At 36.5% G+C, this 23,741-nt stretch overlaps 1 long non-coding RNA gene across 1 annotated transcript; it reads right to left on the reverse strand.

Moving 5' to 3' along the window:
• On the reverse strand, window positions 1-3,346 carry LOC108445432. The gene is made up of 3 exons (XR_001860280.1): window positions 1,947-3,346; window positions 176-347; window positions 1-72 (listed from the first exon to the last, which is right to left on the reverse strand). It is a non-coding gene; the product is annotated as an uncharacterized LOC108445432 (long non-coding RNA).
• Between the last annotated feature and the right edge of the window lie 20,395 nt (window positions 3,347-23,741).

Raw genomic sequence — 23,741 nt, forward strand, 5'->3', positions numbered from 1 at the left:
CTTGAGTGGCTGGTTAAGGAATAAAGCGGCTTCATAACGTCACCCCAGGACACTGGATCAACCAAAAACCTGCTAAAAGTTGAGAATTATGCAACTAACACAGGATTTATAGAGACAAATAATCTTTAACCCCAAAATTTATGAGAAAGAAGTTCCTTGTTCAGCAGCAACATACCCTTGAGTTCAGTTGGAGCTCCCTGTTTGGTTTGGCACAGATATGCAGACAGTTCTGCTTTCCTGATCACTCAGAACTGACTGTCCTGAGCTGCAAGGTATATAAATCCCTTTTAAACATCTGTGGGATTCAGAACAGTACCCAGATATGCAGAAGGTGCAGTCTTCACACACTAAAAGTACAAGGAAGAAATTTCATGGAACAAAAAGGCAACTAGACAGCCTATGTTTTGTACCATAATGCACTGCTTTTAATACTTATAAAGTATGTCCTTGAGGAAGCTCCTGCTATCTCTTCCAGAAGCTGCTCTAACCCTCAGGGTTGAGACTAATTCTAAGGCAGGTTTGGTGCTCATCTCTAGAAGTATTACCTCCAGAACAAAGCTGGGGCCTGACTTACATAGAAAATCTGTATTGTCACATACCTTTCCTAGGATGCAGAGATTCACGGTAAGGCTGTAGCATCTTTCACTGTGATCTTTTTGTACATGACAAAGAGTAAAGATTGGGATGGAGAGTCACTCCTGAGTCCCAGCAGACTGAATTTTCCCTGTACTCCATCACACAGTCCCCAGTGTGTGTGGTGTCCTAAGTGTTTTGTTAGACTTTACAAGCATTTCTCAAGCTGACAGCATTCTACGTGACCAAAAGCAAGGTCTATTAAGTGAAACGAACAGCATGTCAATACAATGATTTAGCATATCCATTGAAACACTCTGCATGCACAGTGTCCCTGGTTTCCTGTTGCAGAAAGAGAAATATCCAATGAGGGAGAATCCAGAAAGCAGTCAGCCAAATATAAGAGCACATGATGTAAAATATGACCTATTTCAGCATCAGCTGTTCAGAATATACAATATAGTCAGTCGTAAATAGTCTCAGTTTTTTAATATTTCTGAAACTTACCTTAGAAGTGTCCTGGGTTGCAGTGTATTCTATTACCATCCTCATGAGCTGTTGAAATCAGGTGGGGCAGTGTTTCCTTGCCTCCTCCCCCCAGACTATCTTTCTGTTAATGGCCCATCATTGTCCTGCCGCATGACTCAGAGATAACTCCCTCCGGACTATCTTCTGTTAATGAACCTCATCAACACTTGGCCTCATGACTCATTACCCCATTGTGAGATGCTCCACCCACAGGGAGGAACCAAGCATCCCATAGTGGATATAATCTGAGACTCTGAACACGAGAGACAACCCTTTCCACTGGATTTCCAGAGGACACCACTGGACCTTCTGAGGAAGAGCAGACCCTTTTTCTACAGGATCACTGCTTCAGAGGACTGCAGCCACCATTCTACCAGACTGCCACCACCACCCTGACTAACAGGGTGCCAGGTTGTATCCTAAGTTGTATCTTGACTCTGTCAGTTTAAACCAGTGTTTTCTTTTAGTTTTTTTTTTCCTTTTCTTTAATTTCCCCATTAAATTGTTATTCTGACTTGGTGCCTCCCACTGGTTTATTTTTCAAACTAGTACAAAATGCTAGGAAATAAATTATTAGAGAACTAGAATTTAATGCATTGATTATCTAATTCCTGAAATAATAGTGATAATCTACCATTCAAGCCTCCTTGTTTCCTTTATAAATCTCCTCATTCACATGCAACAATCTCCATTGCTCAATTATTTCAAATAGCAGCCACTTGAACCTTTCTTTCTGCTTTTTGGGATGGGGGATTTTTGGCATTTTTTTGTTATATTTTCCTTAAAATGGAACATTTGCAATTAATATTCTGACATCTTTGTTTCTTCTACTCATAAATACTCACCAGATTTTCCCAAATGCTTTCATTATTCCGATTTTTCTTGTTGAATTATTTCTTAATATAGATCTTTCCTGTATTTTTCCACTAGAACCTGATGTTCCTGTAAAAAAAATGGAGTTGCTTGAACTGAAGTTAAGAATTACATATCTATTTTTTCTGCATACCATCCAGACTGTTACACAAGTTTTCATTTTTGTAGAAATCTTACAAAAATTGCAGATAAACAATAGAAAAATTACATCTGATCACAACACGCTATATACTTTTTTTTTCTGGTGACGGGTATTCGTGACTTGTTTGTGAGAGCTTTCTGGCTAGTGCATCATTTTCTAAAATATACCAGAGTTTTTGACCACACTGTCTAGTAATTTCAAAAGGGGGCAGAGGGAAAGGAATGAAATTGAGGACAGAAAATGCATCCTTTTAACCAGAGTTCTAATGCCTTTGCAAAACATTATTATCCAAAAGTGTGTGAAAGGACAAAGATATATGTGAAAACCTGAAACTATCACAGTAGCAATTACACTCCTGCTAAGAGTTGTATTAAAGACTTGGTGATATACTTCACTCCTCTGCTCACTTCCTGGTAAGGAACCAAGACTTACTCTTCTCTGGGTTTTTTTTCATTGCTTCCCCTGTTTTCCACTTGTCATGTCCTTCCCTGATGGTCTTTCTCTAACACCTGGCTGCACAGGCTGCAGCAGCAGTGGAAGATGCCAGAGTGTTGACCATGAAGGGTCACCCACAGACAGGCCCATGTCAGCAAAACTTGTGCTCCAGTTTTGAGGAGATGTGCATCAGTCTCCCAAAGGCTAAGTAAACTGAAGGCATCAGGGACAAAACCAAGTGATTCTTCTCTTAGTGTTTGTTCATGTTCCTTTATATCCTCCATTAAAGCACAAAACAGAAGATTAGCCTGAGGACTTTGAAGGACTTTCTTTTGCCACACCATTTTCTTTCTGAAGAACTAACCTAGCTTTCTTTAGTGAATATATATATATTACATCAACACTGGAAAAGAAAAAGAAAAGCAAGAAAAGAAAAGGAAAATCCATCCAACTTACTGGTGTTGAAATGCTCACATATGTCCCCTGGTTATATTTACCAGTTTATCCAGTCCTTACCACCTCAGGGCAGCATGCATTACATTTGTAGATGAAAAAATTCACTCGTATTTTCTCCACTCTAGGAAGTTTCCATTGTACTCATCTCACATTGTCTCTAGATAATAATAGTATTGTCAACACCAGTGACTAGCTTGTGACAGGTTATTCCTTTGAAGAGCTTCTATTCAGACTAGCACACAGAATCTTCACCATTTGTCAATGACATAAAACACATGGAATAGCAGATGCCATAGCCTGGACACCAGCATAATACTTGTCTTTCTATTTTTCTGTATTTTTGGTAAATCAGTGAAACACAATTAAGAAGAATTAAAAGCATTTTTTCACTTACTTAAAAGATAATTGAGGTAATTCTATAGAAGTAAATAAAAGAACTTATTTAACAAAATATATCTCACTGTAAAAAAAATTATATAAAAGCAATATTTTCACTGATAGAGGCAATAAAATCTTAAAAAATAACTTAGCTTGAACATGTACTTCCATTTTCATTGCCACCATTCTTTTTTTTTATTATTGCCTTATTCAAAACTCCAGCTGCTCTCTCATATTCAAGAAAATGTGCTTTTATCCAGCTGCGTTCAGACTTGAACCTAAAAGGTCTTTGTTTAAGTTAATTTTACATTCATTATAATGTGCCTTCCCCCTCTGTGCTCTGAAAATTGTACTGAAGGTGATGGAATTGAAACACTTATGACTTATTCAAACAGTTAAGCAAGTACTCAGACATATCCAACATGCAATGAATGTTCATGGACGATTGGAAACCAAAGAGAGTACCAGGCTTGCAGTTCCAGTTTACTGTGGGATCTTACCCCTGTAATAAGTGAATGGTGACCTAACCTTTTCACCTCTCTGAGAGCGCCCCTCTTTTACTGCACACCCTACATCTAAAATGGCAAGGGTCAGATGACACGTTCCTAGATTTAGAAATTTATAGAACACTGTCCTGTACTGAACACTGAAATGTTGCCATCACCACCTATCTACTTTAAACATAAAAAGTCTGGAAAAGGAAAACCAGCATGAGATTGAGGCAGCTCAGGCTGTTAATAGCCTCTATGCTACAAGGATCCATTTCAGATTTTTAACCCTTTATACCATCTACATCATTATAGTAATCTCTATCACTGCATAAAAGGATACTTTGGCTTAGCCAATTATGACAAATATAAGATTTGTTAATTAGCACAAAACTTGAGAATTAATTTAAGCCAAAGTGTCACTTAAAAAGAGGGAAATCATATTTGAGGTGATTGTGCCCCTACTGTGCCTACTTCAGTGGTACAAGAGGAATTTGCTACTTTTCTATTGGTTTCCAACATCTTACAAAACAGAGCTCCTAAGTACAAATATGAATGAAGGTGACAGATGTTGAACATTATGAAAGGTAAGTTTTGTTGGACAAAACAGTAGAAATAATTTCTTACACTGTGAAAATCAAGGAGTTAATAAAATAGCTGAAATCTAATTCTGTGTCTCTTTCGAGAGCTGAAAATGTAATAATTCTCCAACAGCACCATGTTCAAGCACAACTTTGAAGTCAGATATTAGGACCTATTAAACAGCAGGTGCAATTTGAAGAGGTGAAACAGCTCAATGGTAAAAAACCAAATATTGTGGTTATGATTCTGTACATGTACAAGGGATGTACTTTGTTTATCATGCTTTATCTGAGGACCAGAAGCCAGGATATAATGAGCATGGTTACATTTTGAAACAAAACATGAGGAGTGTTGGGAAAGAAGTGCTTAAAAAAAAAGACTGGCACTCGTAGTCAGTTGATTAAAATTTTATGAACCTAAAGCCATAGAATGTTGGGGAATTTTTCTATTCATTTCAACAGAATTTGGTTCTGCCCTGCCTGAAGCAAATGCTGGGGAAAAAAGTAAAAGTTCAATTAAAATAAAAATCCAAATATGACTACTCACATAGTTTAGCAGGAGACAAATGTGCTTTACAGGTAGTATGTAACAAGCAAAGAGAACATATGGCCACCACTGCCTGTATAGAATTCAATCATTTCTTATACAACCATGATATATGTTCTTCTGCTTTGCTGAGTAGCTAAATGTCATTATCTCATCATGCTTTGAGGTGGAAAGCCCACCAGGTTATAAATGGTCATGATATAAAGAAAAATTACAACAACTAAGTTGGAGTCACGTGGTTATTTATTACCTTTGTAGCTTACTTCCTGGTTTTTTGGTTTTTGGGGTTTTTTTTGTTTGTTTGGGGTTTTTTTTCCAGGCATTCTAGAACCATTAAAAGCTTTAAAAAAAGGGGAAAAAAAGAAAAAAAAAAGGAAAACTAGAAGGAAAAAAAGAAGTCAAAACCAAAACAACAAAAACCCCCCAACAAACAACCACAAAAAAACCCCACAACAATTTATTTTCCTACAAAACTTTTTAATCTTTTGTTAATAATTGAATTCTAGTTTGAAATTTTTCCTAGGAAGTGTTGGAACCTGTCATGTCAGTGCTTACATTATGACCTGATTCAGCCAATTATTTTTGCACGTGTTCCTTCCTAAGCACAGAAACGGTCATACTAAGAGAACTTTTCAAATTGAGTATGTTGCAAATGACTCTGCTAAGATTAATAGTCTCCAGCATAATCCTATTTTGAATCCTGATAGTCACACACTAACTTTATGCTCAAGAAAAGCTGTAATGGATCCATGCTGTATTTAAGTCCTGAAGTTACATAGTGATCTGTGACTTTTAGCATTTCCTTCAACCCTACAACTACACACGCATTTATATGTGGCCTTATACAAGTTAAATAAGAAATAAGACTCTGTGTCTTACACCATTCCTCAGATACTGTTGAACAGTCAGAAGTGGAGACCAGGGACTGTTGGGAAAGCCTTTAACATTAACATTTTCTCAGAGGAGAGGAGGGCCTTTACTGAACACACTGAAATATGACACAACTGCATTCTAACAAGAATCATGGAGCAGAAAGCCTAATTCTTGCTGTATTCATGAGCCAGCATGAGGCCCTGTGCCAACCAATGTACAAAATGAAAAAACTCATTGCTCCAGAAAGCTAATAAAAAAAATCAAGAAGTATACTTTTAGTACTCTGAGATGGAGAAAATGTGATACAGTATGATCATGTACTATAAAAGTGGGATATTATAAATATATGTGTGGTAGGATTTATTAAGAAAAAGTCTTTGAGTAACTAAAAAGAGATATTAAAACAAAGCTCTCTGCACTAAAATAGAAAGTGAAGCAGTTTTACAATGTCAATTTCCCAGTGCAACAACACTTGCAGACTCTTCTTCAAGCTGAATATATTTTAATGTTGATAAAACGCACCCATCTAATCCTACAAGGAACACTGACAAAAAGCCCAACTGATTACAGTGTGAAACCTTCCAAGAGTGGCCTGGACTTTGTCCAGCTGTCTCCCATTATTTTTCTAGTGTTTTTCGATTTCATGTTATAAACTTAATTTTGAAGCAGCATTATACAGGTTTATTCAATTTCCTGCACTTGCCTCTTGGCAAAGAAAAAGAAAAATGAACCAGTATTGACAAAGATGGCTTGAATAGATAGGTGATTAGAAGAGAGCACATCAATCTTATTCCATCATGATGAAGTAATATGCATGGTGGGCACAACTGCAACCAATGAATAAAATATTTAATTCGAACACCATGAAAAATGAGACAAAAGTGAAGAATACAGAAATTTTGCATAAATAAATGAGTGAGCTTCAATAAACAATCTGAAGGGATTTTATTATATAGTGTAAAAAAACTGCAACAGGATTTGTTATTAAAATAATCAAATGGTTTTTTATATGCAGAAGGAGAAGGAACAGAGGAAGCAAAAAGAATGTAGAAGCTATTCAGGCTCTGTTCCTATTAGGAAACAAAATATTAAATCAATACCTTGGGTGAGACGTTCAGTAGCTGTAAATCAAAATAGTTTATATTGGCATGATACAAAGACATTGCTTTACTCTACCTGAAGATTTGGCCCCTAACACTTAGCTGTAAATAGGAGGATCTTTAAAGTTAAGAAACATTTAAAAAATTCATCTTTTTACATTGCACACACCTACAAACTATGGATGTCAATTAGATACTGGGTAATTATCCACACTTGAGAAGATCCTTCACTGTGATAGCAACTTACTCTAGGCAAGGTAATTCAAAAAACAAAAAATGAGGATTATTTGACTGGAGAGATCAAGCAGTACCTAAATCATGTATCCAAAATTAGACAAAATACTTTAAATTCAGCCAGCACAAAGATACAAACCCACATTTCATTTCTCCAGTGTGATCAATGCTGTCCTTTAACAGAAGCCAAGAAAGCTCAGACACCAGTAGGCGAAAATGAGTTTTACATTTGCATCTCCACTGAACTTTTAACCTAAACTCCCTGACCTTCCTATGGGCCCAGTCTTTTGCCTTCATTGCTTCTCACAGCATCCAACATATATAATACTAACTGTGCAAGTCAAACAGAAGATGCTTCCAGCACACATATTTCCTCAGAAAAAGCATGACTACTTGGGTTGTGCTGAAAGAAACAAAAAGAAACCTCTTTAGAACAAGACACAGCATCTGTTCATGCTGATATTTAGGGTCAAGCTTCAGAGAGTTCTCAACTATACTGAGACATATAAGCCATCCTGCTACAACACGTCCCACTTAATGCCACCAACATTGACATCTCTGACACCCAAAGTAGGCCCTCTGTCCAACTTAACATGCAGTCTACTTTTTAGGCTGGTCCTTGACAAAGCAAGAAAGTGATACAGAACGATTATGAAGCAGAAGCAGAGCACAGAGGGATCACTGCTGACAGAACTCTAGACTTATGACCACCAAAACAAAGTGAATTTGAAACATTGCAGAAGGCATCAAGCTCATTGAAAAGCAGCAGTAAGATCAGTCTAATCAGGATGGACAGGTGGTAGTGAGAGTTTAACTATGAAATGGACAGCAACAGGAGGTGGGCTTCAGAATAATCTTCAGGTCTATCTTGCTTATCAGAGTTGAGGCGGTACCACTGTCATGCAAGCAACTGGAATTGTATATTCTGATCTACCCAGCCTTGCCACGTATCTATAATCCATCCTGTTGAAAGATTACTTTTAGGAAGCATTTAGAAAGTACCACCGTTTTGTTTTGTTTATTTTCCCATTGCCTCAAGGATCACTGAGCAGCTGGTGGACATGCAACATGCCTCGTGTATGGCTCCCATTGCCTTCTCCATGAGACCTCCAAGGGTAGAGGAGGAAGAGGAATTCTAGTGATAAACAGGCAACAGTCAATCCTGATGACAGAAATAAGAATGAAAAACTGAGATCTGATTTTTCCCCCTTCATTTCACCTCCAAAGAAAAATTTTATATCTGATTTTCTCCTGAGAACATGTTCCATGCAAGATGAACTATAAAAATGCAGTTATGTTTTATTGCTATTGTGTGAACTCAAGAATATGTTTCTTCCTTTGTTTTAAAGAATGTGTTAGTGATGTTACATTGTCAAAATGAAATCTTACATCAGTCAAGGTATAAACAAAATAAAGCTCATTTTTCCTTTGACTTACAGATAAATCATTAATTATACCACATACCAGATCAAATTGTGTTTAGGTGCTTATAAGAAGAAATGTGTTAACACTGTAAAATCTGGGGTTTTTTTGTTCAACAAAAAGGACATTTGGCTAACAAGTTGTAAGCTCCTCGTAGATGCAGGTCAGCATTATTTCTATCTTATTTAAGGGAAGCATTTGTTTGGCAGCTGTTGGTCATAATCTGAAGTTCTTTTTTAATTGGAGCATTTAACTTTAGCATACTAACTTTATATGCCACATTTTCTTAGCTGCCTAGCATTCACTGTGTTCGTTCAAGGTGCCAGTCACCTTGCCATCTGTACTAGTCACTGCACCATTGAAATGTGCCTTTGCTTTGCTTCAGGAAAGAAAAATTAGAAACTATTAGTAACTCGGGTCAAGCTGCTTTCTTATTATTATTTGGATTCGAAAAAGCTAAATAGGGGTTTTAGAGCCATTTGTAGTTCCATAATTGTGCTTTGTACCATACCTCATCAATCAGTTCTTTAGAGTTATTTACAGCTGTTTCAGGGCTGTTCTAAACAATACTTCTAACCTACAGATATTCAAGATATTTTGACCATGCCAGTTTCAGTAACCACACTTTCCTGTCCTCAAAGATCTAATATCAGATTAACATTGTCATCATATCATTGAGACATATACATGGGTATCCATAGCTAGCCTGTTTCTCTGGGGTTCATTGTTATTTAATGCTCAGAGACAGCTGCAAAGCAAAGTAAACATGCTAAGAAACCAGGAGTTGTAACACTGGTAAAAAAAAAAAATCATAAAAGTACACAGTTGCATTTAACTTCGTTCTATGAAATACAGATCATTTTATTCATCCTTATTATCATCCTTACTATATGCTGCAAAAAAAAAAAAAGAAGTGAGAAGTTTTTTTGCAGTTGGGTTAATGAAGCTGTATTTCAAACAAATCTGAATTTCAGGATTCTACAGGCTCTCCAGACAGGTGATCTGGTCAAGTGAGTAGTTTGAAGAGAGGAGAAGGGAAAGCTAAGTTTGAAAAAGTGTGCATATGGACATAACAGCATTGTTTGTCACCAAACTCGGGGAAACTAGCACTTCAGATGAAAACAGCAAATTCATTAGTGCTTTTAAAGATGCTGTTTCATCTTTAGACACAGCAGTTCCACATCAACTCTACCTTAACAGTGAAGCACACATTATAAAAGAGCCTTTTCCCACCTCCTTTCAACTGCAAAAGTCAAGTTCATCCTTAGTGACTTTTCTCCATAACTTGGTTGATTTGACTGATTTCTAGTTTGATCACCATTCCCTTGCAGTGAGAGCAAGCCAGAGATCCTATTGGCTCAGGGTGAGTCTCAAAAGGCAGCTTCTCCCAGAGTCATGCAATGATAAGAGGATCTTGTGATTCATTTTAAAACCACACCTGAGAAGTTCTGGGTCCTTGTTTAGCTACGGGTTTTGTATGCCTGCCTCTGCGCACTGTGGATGTCCTTACAGTCACTTGCAGCTTGTAGAAAAAATGTGGTTCAGGCGTCCATAATTCACAGCAGGAGAAAGGAAATTCTTCCCAAGCCCATGTATTTGGCATCCTGTCACTATATCACACATTTCTGACAGAGATAGCCTATCTTCTGCCTGCTGATAGGGAGACACAAAGTTGAAGTCAATGAATCTTTCATACAGGAAACTGCAATTCATCACTAACATAATGTGGAACAGCCCCTACCCACTGAAAGTGCGATTTTCTCTCAGGTGAAAGGATGTCTATTTCATCATTGTGTCATGATTTTTATTTTTTTAGAGACAGCAATGATATTTTAAAATAAGGAAAGAATTGATTTCTGCCAGTAACAAAAAATTAATATGGAAGAATACTCTCAAGACAATAGCTATTATTAAAAACCTTTTCCTGTTACTTATTTCTATCTATCTGATGTAGCAGGATTCCTTCCAAATCAGAGTCACAAGGGTTACATAGTCTACATATAGATGTATTTCTCCAGTCCATCCCATCTCACTAAGACATCTCAAAACTCTTCATCCAAGATCCGGTATTCTCCACAAAGGAACTTGTTTTCCCCCATAGTCTATACAGGGAGTCAGAGATACATAACTCTGGTAAGTTAGTTTTTTGACTGGCTAATGGCACAAGGACCAGATACCTTCATAGACCTATTTTACAATTTTAAAGTATTTTTACATTTTAAAGAGCCTTCACAGTAATTTCAGAAGATTTCATATGGAATAAGATCTTTGCTTGCCCAGTTGGATAGGCTGATACATGGTTCATAATCCAAAATAATTATCTAATGTCTCTTGTCTGTTTAGACTGCAAAATGATAGTAAACCAGCAACTGGATAATTGAGATCAAAATACAGAAATACTTATAAGGAAGACATACAGGGAATGCCAAATCACATTAAGAATGGAGTTTAAAGTGATAGTGCCAAACCAGCTAGCTGTTCCCACCAAAGTTAGCAAAAATGTTTACAAGAGCAAGACACCCAAAAATCAAACCATTTAACAAGATGTCAAGAATTAATTTAGAAGCCAAGAAGGACTGGTTTTCAAAAGCACTGCTTACTCAGGTTTTTCTCCAAACCTCAGAGCAACTGATAGAGTATAGCTTTAGAAAACAGGACATTTAACTAGAAAACTCAATATGTATTTAAGACTCAGACAATCAATTTAGAAAATCTCTATCCTTTATTTTCTTGTGTAAAGCAAATAATACTAGCCTGCTTCAGCTGCCAAATGCACAGCAGGAAAGTGAGACTCTCTTCAAAGTAAAAGTTGTCATCAGTAAAATATGATTGTGAAATTTATGTGCTCTCAAAGCAAACCTAAGCATTTTACATAAAACTTAGAGAAAACAAGAAAAGCAGAGTGTGGAAGGCTACAGAATGAAGGCAAACACAATTTTTACATGGAATATGAAGCTCAGACTAAAGCTACAGCCTTTGGACCTCACTGAAATTTTATTTTAGCACAGTAGTGACTTTTATTACTGCTGTAATGCACAGGAATGTGTCCTAGAGAGTGCACTGACAGCTATTATCCTCCTGGGTGTAGCAGAGTAAGAAACCAAATGGCTTTGCAGGAGGACTTGTTCAAGTGCAGCCAGTGTGTCACAACAGACAGCATGTATGCAGTAAACACCACGACCTGTATGTATTTTCCTGATTCTTTCACATACATAAGGCTAGAAAATATAGTTCCTATTTTTGCTTTCATCTTACATGTTGAGTTTTTATCTGAAAAGACCCTTGTTACAGAAGTTGTAGCTCAAAATCTGGGGATGTTCATTTCCTCTGAAGTGATAAATGGCCAATTCATAACAGGGCTGGTTTGAGAACCAGCAATCAATACAGGCACTAAAGTATGGTTTAGATGGCCATTTTAGTTTTTATCCATGTGCACAGACAACGATAACACAAAAACACCAATATCAGAGTATTATGTGGTTACCTCATCTCTCTTTACTAAGGGACACTGCCCTTCATCAGTGTCATCAACAAATCACTTGGTCACTTAAGAAGATGTCTGTAAGTGCTCATCTTGTCTTTTGCTTGAAATGTATTGCAACCATTTTTCCGTTACATTTCACATAAAAAGGATTTGCTGAAGCTCTGCAACTGGGATAAACCAAAGAACCGATTTACTGAAATAGCTCAGAAATGGTTTAATATTGCAGTGGTGTCAACAAAGCAGATTTTTAAAAATATCCTTCTGACAACAAAGGAAAAATATCTATTCCAAAGCCATGAATAAAGGGAATCTGTTTTTAAAAGTTTTCCCAGCTGTCTAATGGGGAAAACAACATTCAGCTGAAGGGTGATGGGCTTTGGATCTACAAAGGCTTCACTATTAACTGTATTTTCAAAAGTGAAGTGACAACCAATTCTATAAAATAAAAATACCTTCACCTTAGCAAACCCAACAGAAAAGAAAGATAAAAATAAATAGAAAAATAATGAAGCAATTCTTAGTTATTCTGCAGAGTTTCAGTTTTCCTGTATCCATAACTTCAAGCAAAATTTCCATCGGCCAATTTATGACCCTCCAGAGGTATTTGAAAGTTCTGGATTCTTGGCTCCAAAGCTGTAATTCTGTGATTCTGTGAATTCCAGAGTGTCATGGGTAAGACTCACTGCCTACGTGATGGAGAACAGGTCATCATGAGAATGGTTTTCTGAATATCTACCAGCAGTACCTCAAAGGACTGGAGTAATGGACCACAGAATTTGAAAGCCTTCAGCTGAGACCACTGAAGAATTCAGCTGAAGTGTCAGGCTACCACACTGCTACTCAACTGATAGCTCTCAACTCACCCAGTCAGCAAGACCAAACGCAGTAGGTCTACTTGAAGTCAACAAAACCAAGCATTGTCAAAGGATGAAATGTCACGTCTTGCAAAAGCACAACTGGAATGCTCATACTAAACTCAAATATAGCCAAAAGGATGAACTATGATATCAAAATCATAAAAATACTGGTTAGCAAAGAAGTTTTCAGAAGTCAACAGGTATTTAGTCCTCTGTGTAAGGGAAATGTATTCTTTTAATGGTATTGTCATTACATAAAATATCCCACATGTACATAATGTGAGAGATCCCACACAATATTTAGCTATCCAATGTAATATGATCACAGCAACAATAATCCATTCATTTTGATAATTTTTCACAGACATCTTCTGGATCATGGAAATCATGAACCTGGGCCTGGAGTTCTGTCTACCCCATGAACATTTCTATGACTCTAGTTCTGCAGTCCTGATCTGAAGAGTGCACAAATTACCCCAACAGACACAGAACTGTTCTTTCTAGGATTCTATATCTTTGGCTGTTAAACCATCCATAACCCCATGGCCTCAAAGGTTATAAAATATGGACATGGATTCCATTTTCATGAATGACAAAATAATCTGCATTGAGGCAGCTGAAAATGTACGGGTTGTACTACTTGAGCTCATCAGTTTCAATGTAAACTATGAAACTGGTACAGTACCAGCTGGAAAAATATTTTAACACCTCAGAAAAGGAATGTAGATCCCTTTCCTAATGGGCAGTCTTTCACACCTGCCCATATCAACCTGTCATTTCTAGAAATGTGGTGCCTTTTAAGACACTACAAAAGGCAGTGAGTATTAAACAGTAATCTCAAAGAGGAAGCTGACCAAACTGTAGATAAACGTCTAGCAATGTTTCTGTTTCAGCTTGGTCACATTCTTTGTTTTCAACAACCTTTCTCCTTCTTTACTCCACAGATGTTATCTGAAGTTATCTGTGTCCTTAGAGCACTATTTTCCACAGCAGATCACGAATATTATGCCTTAGCAATGGCCATCAGATTTCATGAGTCAAGGCACCATTCACAGCCCACACATATAATGCAAGGACTGCAAAACCACCCAGCAGAAATCTATCCTGCCAAAAAGAATGGAGAGTTTGTACTTACATTTCTCTGGACTTCAAAAGTAGTTTCTCCACTTAGTGATTATTAAGTAAACTGGAACAGCAATGGAAGTATGATTAAATACTCAAGATACTTACACGCACTATAATTTAGATCCTTTTCACATTTGCTCCTAACATAATTTCTCTACAGTTTCTTCACTACCTGTTTGACAACCACAAAACAAATGAATTAAGGAAGTAATTTAAAAAAAATTGAATTTACTTTAGAAAAAAGAGAAAGGCTTTAATCTTCTTAAATTAGTCCTTTGATGTGGGTAATTTTCAAGACTGGGACCTATTATAGATTGAAGGATCATATGAAGTTTTTCCTTAGGGTAATCAAGCTCCAGTGAATCTTCTGAAGAAAACAAAGTGTTAATAATAGCAAAGAGTCCAAAACTATTACATATAAAGGGCCAAAGTCTCCAGCATAATGAAATAAGCAGAGCGTGTCTGCAAATTCTGTCAAGGTAAAGGCAAACATTTCCATTGCACATTACTTTAAAAGAAGATAAAGAGTACTGAATCAATAAATCACTGAAAAGATTATTATTTTGTACAAGCTGAAGGTCAGTGCAGGTCATTTCCACTAAAGCAGACAGAGCTTGTTAATTTAATCCAGCAGATTTGGCAGGGAAACCAAACAGGAATTTAATCAGCAGCAGAAGGTGGTGAACATCTCTGAAAATTGAATAATCATTGTGCCAGACAGTAAACATCATCACAGAATGAAAAAAGGTAAAGAACAAAAGTGTCCCCTTTTCGTACTGTTCATTAACTTCTTCAAACAGGTAATAAATTATTTAGAACATCTGTCTTTGGAAAACAAAAACACCACATATGAGAGCAGCCAGTCAATAGTTTAGCACATTTATGATGACATTAAATTTATCTTAACTAAAGCTCTTCCTTCTGCCATATTGTAATTCTTTCTTTAAAAGCTGTCTCATGAAGTAATATTGCTATTGTTCTAATTTTATCAAGAGATTAATTTACAGTTTCAGCTCTTTTCAATTCATGGAAAGACAAAAAATCAAATGCTCTCAAATATGTTTTCCTATATTTTTCAAGAATTGTCCAAGATGAGAGGCTGACAGTTGAGGCACTTTAGCACAGTGTATGTCAGCATTTTGTTTGGGGATTAAATTATTTTTTTATTTTCATGAAACTTCTTTTACCATAAAACACTTCTCTAAAACAATCTTTCTGTTTCTACCTATCTCTAATTTAATATTTTTCTTCCCATATATATTATAGACTCATGTCATAAGAGGATAAATTCTGCTCTTAATAAGCAGAAATTCAGGTAAGCTGATGTGGTAAAATAGTCCATGTCTTCCACTGACATAGGACTTAATCCTTTTGGTTTATACAAGAAATTCATATAATGGGAATTTGGATTCTAAATTAAAATAACTCATTTGCTGAAGTCACTCAGATGACCCTGTACCCAGTAAAGTTACATTAATCTGTAGAGAGCTTATATTAACAGTACTTAAATTTCAGACTTCTGCAAATATAAAGAGAAAAAAAATCTCCATAGGAAAGTTTTCTGAGACAATCTTATATAATGGAAAAATCAGTGGGTCAGAATTCCAGGATTATATATTGATACATTATCTGCAGCAGAGAGTTACTATATCTCAATGTCTCCATAAAATTACATTTTATAATTTGCATCATATTCATTATATGCAAATTTCCAGGAAATTTGATCAATATCCTAATTTTTCAGGTTTTAGGAAAGAAAACATTTTCTTGATGTTGAAAGTAGAAAGACCACTTTCTATTCCAATGTGAAATTGGTTGACCTTTAGGCCCTTGCCACTCATGTTAGATAAAACCCCCACTATGGCCACCAAATAACTTTTTCTGAATCAAGGAGACATCCAGCCACAAACTGGTATATGCAGGTTTTTCACCTCAGTTAAAATGAATGTGAAACTAGTGAAATAAATAAGAGATTTGTATCAAACATTTTACATTTACATTGCTAGGATAAGAAAACTTATAAATTCTGAATGGATTCTGCTGACCTGATCTGACACTTCTGTTGGTTAAAAGGAAGCCAGGCAGAGCCAGTTTGTAGGTTAAAAATTCCAGGACTTCATTAATTCAGTGCTTATTTTCACTTGAATAACAGAAATAGTTATGCTGCTAGTGACAAGAAATAAAATGTGCTGAAATCATCTTTGATGATGCTCGAGGTATAAATCGCCTCTTTCATTTACAGCAATTTAAAGTACTGCAAGCATCTTGCTACTGCATCACAGAAATAAGATTTCTGCTCAACTCCTTGGCAGTATCCAACCAGCACACAGCATAGATTAAATACTACTGGCACAGCCAAGAATGTGGAGGCAAATTTCAAGGCATTAATAATTTCAGAAAACAGGAACCTTTTAATCATCTCACTTACGGCAGCCACACTCAGCATAGTACTATCATACAAGGTAATTTTATCCAAGTGTGCTGAGACACTTGGGGAATGTCAGCATTTCAGAGAAATCAGGAGTGTTTCTGAGATATTGCACTCATAATGCATTGTTTACTTACGTTTTTTCATGCTGTATTCCACAAAGAACCTGAAGCAGGTCCACTGCTGCTTGTGTATGCAGAGCACCATAGCAGAGGCAAAAAGCATTTCAAAGGTGCTGTCTTGTCAGAGGGGGCGTCCCACAAATGATTTGTAGGATATATGTACCTTGGCCTTTCAGTTCAGATCAGGAAAGGGCTTTTGAACTGGATCTCCCAACCAGTTTCACTTGCTGCTCTCTGTGCCACTCTGAGAGTGGTTCTGGGTCACATCAGCGAGGGCACTTGGGCTGTTAGAGAGGTGCAGTGCACAGGACCAACAGCAGCAAAACCCTCACATTCTGCACATCCAGATCTGAGGTCCTCTGCACCAGCTGTTTTGCCCTGCTGATCCACTCCTGCTATGTTGCAGCACTTGCATACAGGGATATAGCCAGACTAATTTGGTCTGTCTGGGATGGACTGGGATGATAATCAGTGATTTCCTTCATGAGTTCTGAGACTAGCTTGCAGTGGTTATTTTGGGCAAAGGGAAATTTCAATCTGTTGCATGGATATACTTTATTTACCATAGAATTTCTCAGTATGTTCCATGTATCTAACACCATGCTGTAACCTGGATTCATGGTGCTAGAAAATTTTCTGAAGTAATGAGACACCAAAAACCTATCAAATTTTATTGGAAACTGGGCACCTAACTCCTGAGGAGAAAATCTTCAATTTATCATGTGGTGAGTTGCTAAATTGCCTTGTATGACCATTTTTGCTGTAAAAAAATAAATATATGCTACAAAAAACCACTTTACTAGCAAACCCACTGCTTGTGAGAAATTCCTGGTGATTTGCTACACCATGCTTGCTTGCCCTACACAGCTTGTCCTTAACAGTTGTAATTGAGTTAGACCTTTATATTACAAAATGCAAAGGCAAATGCAAGCTTGGTTCCAAGAGCATCTCCTATCAGTATGCAGAGTGTAAGAGGTATGGCTTTGCTAAACCAGTATCTGTGAGTAGAGAGGACCCACTAGGCATTTTCAGTTCTATCTCCATGTAAACATGAGTCAGTTCAGTGTTGTACTTCACTCTATTTGCAGAGAAAACCTTCCAGGTAAAAATGGATACTTTGAATTTTCAATAAAGACTTTGACGTAGAGAGTCTTAAAAGATGCTATATAAGATTATTACTTACATTTTCTTCCTGAAGTAAAATATTACAAAAATAAAGTTAATTTTCAAAGTTGTTTTAGAGATAAATTATTCATACCTGTCAGCTGTGAAAAACCAGAAAATTACAATAGAAAAAAGGGGGATGCAGTGAATTTTACAGAAATGCCACATGGTTCTTTTATAATGATGCTGATATTTTAATCCTAGGACACGTTTGCAAGGTTCCAAATGCTGGCTGAGAAATAAAAGCTTGCTAATTATTTTGCTTTTTAAAGAATGCCTCTCATTCTTCTATAGATCTTTTTTTGATTTATTACCTGCATATCAATAAATTTTTTTTTTTAAATTGTGATCATACAAACATTTCTGAGATGTGTATCAAAGCCAAGAAAATGGTCTCTTAATTTCACTTTCTGGGTTACAGTTGTTTTGCATCATTCTAAACCTTTATGTATTTTCCCCCAGTATGTTTTGCTGATGAGATCTAAGATTTTGCTCATGACAAAGAATTTGAATTGCGGGTCACCTCTGTATCTAATGGCACACAGCATAGCAAAAGGCTAACACAGTCCATGGGGATTCAAAGCTCAGTGAAAAATATCTCCTCAGTAGGTTTTAAAATGATACTTCTTAGAAAACAGGTACAATAAAAGCAGTGGCTATGCAAACTCTTAGCCTCTTGAAAAGAATGCCTTCAGAGACACTCTGAATCCACCAGTTCTGAGCCTTTGCTATTTGTTTTCTAGAGAGATAATGATTTACTGATTTTGGTACGCACTACTTAGAGCTGAGAAAGAAGAAAATTCTGTAGAATTGGTTACATTGCTATTGGTTATAATTCTGCTCTCTGAAAGCCAGAAAAAAAACATAATGTAAAAAATATTTGATTGACCTTTCTCTTTCTTTGAGTAAATTATAACATACTGCTATCCTGCTAATCTTCCAAAAATAGAATATGAGCAATCTCAGAACTAGGATCTTAAACAGAAGAAGTACAGAGAGATTATCTTTATTATTTTAGAGCATTGGAAATATATCATACAGTGCAGAAAAACATAGAGATGATGCGCCGTATTTCAGACAAGGGAAAAAGGATGTCAAGTTGAATTTTCAGTTGCCTTTTTGAAGATTATGTATAGTCTGTGGAATAACCTGCTTAAATACATTAAAAGAATTATTGTATATAGGTGACATGGTAAATTCAGAATTGTAAAAATTTTAACCCTAGGAGAGAACTTTTTAGAACAAGCCCTTCTGCCACTTTAAATTATCTTAGCGTAAACAGGGGACAAGTCAAGTAGTGCATTTGCATGGATTTTCTTTTACTTTTTTTTTCCCCAGACTCTTATCTGTTAATGGGGAAGGAATCTTCCTAAAGGGACATGTAAAAAGGTGGAAAAAGGTGACCTGTGCAGCATCGTGCTCCACAGGAACTTAGAAGGGTTTTCCATGAGGCCAGTAGCTTATATGTTTGGAATGGTGCCGTGTGCCCTCTTGTCATCTTGCTCTCAGGGTCCTTTGGTCTCACCTTCTTGAATAGTGTGTAACAAATTTACCATTGGAAGCAAGAACTTGGAAAAAGCCGAGTTAAGCTTACACATGAAAATAAATTTTGAGAGGAACTCTGCTTCAAATGCATCTGAGAGAACAGAGCACAACTGCTCTGTTTAGTTGTCCGGCATCCCTGGCCGGACAACTAAACCTACTAAAACAGGCAAAAACTTCAAGGTATTTTTTCAGTTTTTTATAATGAGTGGTACCACTTCCCACTGAATAGTTGTTTCCCAAGGTTCAGAGACAATCTCTCTAGTAAGATAAGACAGCACACCTGTGTGTCCTGTATGAACAAGAGTGAGTTAGAGTAACATCAACCTGCCCTGATCTCATAGAGTCCCCTAGTGATTGACAGAATCAAATCTTTTCTCTATTTCCATCTAAAGGAAACTATGAAGTACTGAAATCAGTTGGCCTTTCATGGCAGATTGTTCACTCTCTGTAATTTAATCTATAGACTTGATCATGTGAATTAAAATGAAACCTTAGAAGGTTTTGAAAAAGATATTAACTTCTCACAGAATGTAATGTTAAAGTGCAGATAAGGGGTCTTTGTGGAAGCCCCATTAAGACAATACATGGGTTTGATTCTGCATATATCCTTAGCTTTTCCACAGAACTCGGACATTTCCAATACTCTGTCTTAGCTTTTTAAGGTAGAATGAGCCTTTCCCTGAATTAATGTACATTGTTAATAACAGCATTTAAAAGAAACATATTTAGAGATGTAACAATTTATTTGAAGCATCCAGATAAAATGAACAGCTGTTCTAATGACACCATCTAAAGAATTTACTAATCATGTAGATTGTGTCCCTCTTTTCACTGTGGATGTATAAACGAAATACAGGATTGGTTCAGGAACTGGACAAAATTATTTTCAAGTTGTGAAATGAACATCCTTCTTGATCCTATGTATTTTATCACTTTGAATGAAACATTGACTGACAACCTGCTCAAGGTCGGTTAAATGGAGGCCTCCCCACAATTACCTTCCAATATGACTGGCAGTATTAACAAAAGGCTTACAGGATTTCTCAAGATTATCAACATGTGCCTCTAAATGAGTTTCTGCTTTCAATACAAATAAAAAAGAAGCCCAAATTCAGAAAGTATTACCTTCTTCCTAAATATCCAGTGAAGCTGCAGTTTCAATCTTTAATATAATCTGCCTGTGTAGAAACAACTGCTAAATTGGAAGAACTCAGCAATAAAATTTTACACTGCACAATTTCTCAAATTCTGACCCTCTTTACTAAAAGCAAAATGGCTATAAACTGGATAAAAGAGAAGTGGGATGATAATATACATTGCAAAAAATATTCACTGGTCATGTTAAAACCAGCTGGAACATACAGAGTTCCTTGGAAGAGGTATGGTATATAGCTTTTACATTTAAAACTCTGTCCTCTTAGAAATATTTGTGCTATAACACAAGGAAAATGGAAGGAATGAACAATTATGAACACATGAAGAAGAAACTGAGCCACCAAAGAAATGGACATTATGAAAGAAGTATGGAAACAAATTGAAGGAGGTCACAGAAGCTCTGGTTACTGTACTTTGTGAGTGCAGTTATGCAAATAGGCTTTCCCATGAAAGGCCCTTACCTCCCATTTATTCTTCTGAGCTATGCCTATGTGAAAAACAAATATCTGCTGAATGCAGTCTTTGGAGCTCTGTATCCACCTACTTCTGCCTCTTTGCCATTGGTTCCCAGATCCTGCAGGGTCCTTTACTCCAATGTCCTTTATAACACTATGCCACTGAAAAACTTGTCTTTCTTCTCATAGCCTTTCTTTGACTTCTGATTGTTTTCTTATGTTATGGCTTTGATTAATCATTTTAAATTACTAATCAGCAGACAACCAGCCCATTTAACCAACTGTTAATGTGCTGATTCCTCCTTTCATTTTCTACTCAGTTTACTGCCATATACAATATTTAATGAAGCTCAGCACTCCTTGATAGACAGCTGTTCAATATAATTTCAACCTTACAAGCAGCACTTCAAAGCATTCCTCTGAACTTGGAGAGGTAGCCACTCCCAAATCTTTTTGCCTACCCTAGGAGAGAACTATAAAACACATTTTCTCTGCAGAAGGTTTTCTTGTGGTCGTGCTGTGAACAACCCTTCTCTATGTCTATCATCTGTTATATTAATTGCGTTCCCTATAGAGTTGTTTATTTCAGGCTTCATTTATCTACTTATTTCATTTGCACCTGTTGTATATGCAATTAGGCAATTATTACTATATTCTTGATGCTAGATTCTTCATTTGCTATTATTATACTTTGTTAGTTACACTGTGAAGAGCTGGAAATGCATCTCTTTCTCTGAAGATTTATTTGCTTCATCCTTCTAATCTAAAATAAAAGTTACCCCAATAGCAGGAAACTAGGATACAATATGAATATGGCTATGTATTACAGAAATATTTTGAAATGTGCTGAACAATCCCAGAGCATTTTCTGAATGGGGTGAATAAAAATGCACATCCAGTGCCTGTTTTAAAGAGAAAAGTGATCCAATTTTCTGTACCCACCTCTCCAGCTCACGTGTGTGAGCCTTGGAAACAGTTTCTGTTTCTGAACAGCTGTTTCAGAGAGACCTAACACGGGAGAAAATCTCATCTGTAGCTCTTTCTCTAGTATTTTCTACCAGCTGTCTTCAACAACTCCCACACATGCTGTGTTATAAACCCAAGGGATGTGACAGCCCTCATTTCCTATGGAAGCAAATTAAGGACCTTAAGAGGCTCTTGAATTCTATTCCAGCATCTGACTTTGCAGCTTGGAAGCACTGGATGTCACAACTCACATCTCCCTGCATCTGGGTGTATTTATTGAATACTAATGGGAGCTGGCTTGAAACTGAAAGTTGAAGAGAGGTAGGCAACCCCTTGAATTGACATGAGAATTATCTCCACTTACCTTTATGCTTTTAGCAGCAGAGTAGCGCACGATGTATCTATCTCAATCCACTTGAATTATGAGGATTTAATTTTAAAAGATAAGATGAAAAACAGCACTTGTTTTGATCTTGCAAGAGCACACTTCAATCCAAGGACATTTCTTCTAAAGTATTTAATGAGTGAACAGAACTTGGTGATCTCCTGAACGTGCTACACAATTCGTGTGCTCAACTTAACTTTCACCCTGAATATTTTCACACACAAAACATCATGAGCAAAGGCAACAGGGATTTCTGTCCCTGTACAGAAACTAAGTTATTTGTCACACAGACCAAAAAAGGTTATTTGACATCAGGCAGAATCTTAAGAGAAATGGAACTCCATGTGTGTTTTATTCATGTGCTAACACAGGTATTCCCTTGCTCAATATTCTAAGGGTGCTCCATTTCTAAAAGTCTCACAGACTGCCAAACCTTGATTTCTTACAAAAGCAGTGCTATTTTGGTACACCCACAGTAAGACCACAGTGCACTATACATTTTCATTCACCAGGCTTCATAACTTCAGTTTCTGCCAAAACTGAGCATATTTGTGAATCTTCTTTATTGTTTCAGTTTTCTCAACCAATTCCAATGTAATAATCCTCTATCTTTTAAAAACCCTATAACTTGTTTTCTAGCACAAATTTCATGAATGAAAGTTGAAGGATATAAAATGCTAAAACAATCATGCTATTATTTGCTATGATTTTATTGGGCCTACAGGTTCTCTGCAGCTTTCTTCTTACTTACAGTCCATGCTTCCTGCAGACCACTTAGTCCAAGATATTGGAAAATTTTCCCAAATAATGCAAATTTTCCCTGATGTAAAGAAATTGTTTTACTCTTTTCTCTGGCCAACAAGATTCAAATTTACATATATCTCTGCGAATAGATCACATGACACATTCCCTTTATGACCTCTGTTTTCTTCAATAGCCCTTAAAAGCAGCCTAGTTTTATACAACCATAATTAAACTCTCATCCTCTTTTCAGACATCCTTTGGCATCCTACTTATAATTAACTACTTAGTGAGTTTTTCTCTTCTCTAACTTTCTTCCCTTAGTACTTCTCCCCTTCTTTTCTCCCCGTTCACCATTTGTTTATGTCTTTCTAATCACTTAGTGTCATTAGAAGTATATTCATCATTTATTTTTGGAACCTGGTTCAAGATTCAATTTCACCAATTTCTATCCATCACATGAAAATTGAAAGCCTTGTTAAAGGCATCAAGTTTATTATTTTATATAACATATCTTTTATTTATCCACAAATTAGATAGGAAGTTTGATTCCTGTTCAACTAGAAACATTTAAAATTCCTGCTACCAAAGAACTACAAAGTGTTTGACAGCATCATGAAGTTGATTTCTAATGGTGTTAAGGCTGGGATCTTGAATGCTGCTGCTGTTGATTTCTAAAGGCTA

Source organism: Corvus brachyrhynchos, unplaced genomic scaffold (genome assembly GCF_000691975.1).
Source record: "Corvus brachyrhynchos isolate BGI_N302 unplaced genomic scaffold, ASM69197v1 scaffold142, whole genome shotgun sequence".
NCBI classification, from domain to species: Eukaryota; Metazoa; Chordata; class Aves; order Passeriformes; family Corvidae; genus Corvus; species Corvus brachyrhynchos.